The sequence below is a fragment of the Capsicum annuum genome, chromosome 11 (genome assembly GCF_002878395.1).
Source record: "Capsicum annuum cultivar UCD-10X-F1 chromosome 11, UCD10Xv1.1, whole genome shotgun sequence".
Taxonomy (NCBI): domain Eukaryota; kingdom Viridiplantae; phylum Streptophyta; class Magnoliopsida; order Solanales; family Solanaceae; genus Capsicum; species Capsicum annuum.
Window position 1 is genome coordinate 39,645,182 of NC_061121.1, and position 3,977 is coordinate 39,649,158.

Genomic DNA, 3,977 nt, shown 5'->3' on the forward strand with positions numbered 1-3,977 from the left:
TAGATTATCAGACAATAAGAAATGCCAATACAAAGCAAAATCAATAACCGACATAGATGACAACTCCTCATATATAGCTGGCAGTTTCACTGCCTTGTACACATAAAAGACTTCTACTTTGTAATATTCTTGCATTGTTATTTCCCAGCTACTACCTTAATTAGTGACTATCCCATTGCTAAGAGGGGTCATCCCAAAGTAAATGGAACCACAGGGTCAGCCTCAAAGTCAAGAATTACAAAATCCACTGGAAAGATTAAAGATCCTATTACACCAAAGATTAAATATCCTATTACACCAAAACATCCTCGATAATACCATCCGGCCTTGCAAGTGTCGGGATGGTTCCTCCAATTGGGGTTATAAATGTTACCAAAATTTTATTATTTCTGTCTATTTGAGTTTCCCACATAGGTAATAGAATTTGGATTAACAGAATTTGCATCTACTATGTGCTCACCACTTCTACAAACCTCATACCAAGAATTCACCTGTTGGACTACATTCGTTATGGTTGCTGGTTGTGTAGCACCCAACTTTATGTTATTAATCTGAGTAATCATATGATTTTACATGGCTGTGATCTATGCCTATAATGCAGTGAAATAATCTACCTCCAATACCCCTGCAACCTTTTTAGGAACACTCCTCAAGTCTACATGCCAGTCAGGGTTTCTTTGTGAAATCTGATTCAGCAGTGTGTAGAATTCTTCATATGTCTTCTCAAGATCCTATCCACCTATTGCTAAATCTAAGAGAATCTTCTTGTTTGGCTCCAATCCTCCTATGAAAGTATGCACAAAAACATCATTGGATTGATGATTGTGATGGCAATTTCTGAGCATACCCTTAAATCTCTCCCAAGCTTGGTAGAGATTCTCCCCGTCTTTCTGTCTAACACTCAAGATTTCACTCCTCAAGCGTGCCATCTTCCCATATGTAAAGAATTATAAGAAACTTTCGAGCTAAATCTTTCTATATAGTGATGGAGAGTGGTGGTTCAGCATGTAACCACCTTTTTGCTTCCCCTATTAGAGAGAAAGAAAATAGTGTCAACCTGACATAATCAAAATTCACCCCTTAAGGAATGTATGTATCACTGATTTCTAAGAAGGTCTGTATATGCTTCTACGAATCTTCATGTGAAAGGCCATGAAATTACCCCACTGAATTTAACAATTGCACCATATTGCTTTAATTCAAATCAACCTCCTAGTTCAGGCTTTATAATATTGCTCGTCACATAGTTTGTGAGTTGGATTGCCATCTTACGAACAGGTCTTGCAGCTCGTTGAGCAGGAATAATGGGAATAACAGGAATGACAGGAGGTGGAACATTCCCAGCATTTGGATCAACTGGTTCATTTTGTTGTTTAGCCATTCCTCGCCTTTGTTGAAAGATTTGCTCTGGTTCTAAAAAGGCTCTACTAGTTGTTTATCTCTCGCCAGTCCTGGATTCAACTAAACCTGCAAAAATTCAGCCGCTAAGATCAAGTTGTTAACACCTAAAGTTAATATCAAAAACAAAAATTTAGCAATTTACTAATTGTATTAGTCCCGGCAACGGTGCCAAAAACTTGTTGCGACTCAGACGCACACGCAAGTGCACATGATCCTTCATGACTGCTGCTTTATTCCATATCTTGATATTAATCTTATTCAATCCTCCTGCGGCCTTTGGGTAGCATATTTTCTCCCATGACACTAAAGCCTTTTTTGATAGTTGCCCTGTTCTTGTCCAGAGAAATGATCTACATATGGCCTCTATCATTTTCATTACTTTCTTGGGTAGTATGAATATCTGAGCCCTGTAAGTCTGCATCCCAAATAGCACAGATTTGATGAGCTGTATTCGACCAGCATAAGAAAGTAGTCTTTCTGACCAACATATGATCCTGGCAGTAATTTTTTCCACAAGAGGTAAGCATTGGTTGGTATTCAGCTTCTTAGTATACAATGGAACTCCCAAGTATTTAAAAGGAAGGGTTCCTTCTACATAACCAAGTTCCTGCATAATCTCCATCTTCACTTCTTGTGATACACCAGTAATATAAAGGAAACTTTTATCCAGATTTTCTTGTAACCCAGAAGCATCTGAAAACCTTTGGAATGTATGCTTAAGTAGCTTGATAGATTCCATATCTGCCCTGTAAAACATGAGTAAATCATCAGCAAAGCACATGTGTATCACTCCAAATTTCCTGCATCTTGGATGAAAATTGAAATTTTGATTCTGTGCAAGCTGGTTTATTTCTCTTTCCAGGTACTCCATTGCCAACACAAATAGGTAAGGGGACATAGGGTCCCCTTGCCTAATACCCCTTTTACCTTTGAAGGGCTTTGTTAAACCTCCATTGAGCATAAGTGAGTATGACACAGTAGTCACACACTTCATTATCCAGTGTACAAACTTTTGTTGGAATCCAAGGTCAACCAACATAGATGTCAGGAAGCTCCAATTCAAAGTATCATATCCCTTTCTCAAATCTACCTTTAAGACACATCTCGGAGACATTCCCTTTTTTGTATATCCCTTAAATAACTCATGACTAAGTAAGATATTGTCAATGATGCTTCTGCCTTCAATAAACGTAGATTGAAAGTATCCTACCAATTGGCCGATCATACCTTTGATCCTATTTGTCAATATCTTTGCCACTACTTTATGCAGTGTAGAGCAGCATGCTATTGGTCTATAATCCTTCACTTGGGTAGGGGATGCATATTTTTAAACCAGTGTAATAGCTGTGCAATTCCATGCTTGGTCTATGGTACCAGTAGAGAAGAATTCCTGGATGGTATCACAGACATCATTTTCAATAGTAGCCCAGTTTTTGGTGAAGAATTCCACTAGAAACTGATCCACTCCTGGAGCTTTATCCATGGCCATGCCTTTTATAGTATTATCAATTTCATCAATAGTTATCTCCTTGATCAAGAAGAGTTTTTGCTCTCTGGTTAAGAACATACCATTCTGGATGAGTTCAGTATTAGGACATGGTAGAGTAGCTGCATTACTTCTCATTAGCTGTTTTAAACAGGTCATGAATTCCTCTTCAATAGCTCTTGGATATGTCAACTTAGTTCCTGCTATTGTATAAATGGATGTGATAGTGTTTTTGCTTACTCTAATTCTTAATTGGGCATGGAAATATTTAGTGTTAGCATCACCACTCTTGATCCAACATGCCCTTGATTTCTATCTTAGCACCTTCTCCTCTACATCATTCTATTTGTTAATTTCTATAATAAGGCTCTTCTCCTGATCAAATAGAGTCTGACAAAGAGGGTTATGTATATTTTTAGCTTATACTTGCTCCAATTATTGCCTGGTTTGGTTGAGTTTATGGATGTAGCTAGCCATGTAGGTATTTGATTCTTTCAGTTCAGCTTTAACTAGCTTCAATTTCTGCCAGATAGCTTTCATTGCAGGCATTTTTGCCTGTTGATGCCATGCTCTCTGAACTACCTTAGTAAACTCTGTATGCTCTATAATAGTAGTATAAAGTTTAAAGGGCTTAGGATATAAATTAATCTACCTACCACCTTATACTAGGAGAGGAGTATGATCAGATATACCAGGAGTGAATGCATCAACTTTAATGTTTGGATACATACTCATCCATGCCAAATTACCCAGTGCCCAATCAATTCTGCTAAGTACTCTTCTTTTCACAGGTTGCTTATTATTCCAAGTAAATAAGCTCCCTTTGGTTTGTACGGGATAATGTTGTAGATTAGCAAGTAGGTCCTGGAATCCTTTCATCTCTGCCTGAGTGACTAGTTTCCCAATTCTATCCTCTGTGCTAAGAAAATTATTGAAGTCACCAAGCAACATCCATAGACTATGGATTTGAATTCCAAGCCCTTTCAATTCATGCCATAATAGTTCCCTTTGCTGCAGTTCATTTCTGGCATATACAACTGTAATGTATATACTGAATTATGTAGCCTGATTCTCTACAAAGCAATAGATA

General features: G+C 37.7%; 1 non-coding gene across 1 annotated transcript; it reads left to right on the plus strand.

The window, feature by feature from the left end:
- The first annotated feature begins 816 nt into the window (after nt 1-816).
- Nucleotides 817-923, plus strand: LOC124889058. The gene has a single exon (XR_007047675.1). It is a non-coding gene; the product is annotated as a small nucleolar RNA R71 (small nucleolar RNA).
- Nucleotides 924-3,977: the final 3,054 nt, after the last annotated feature.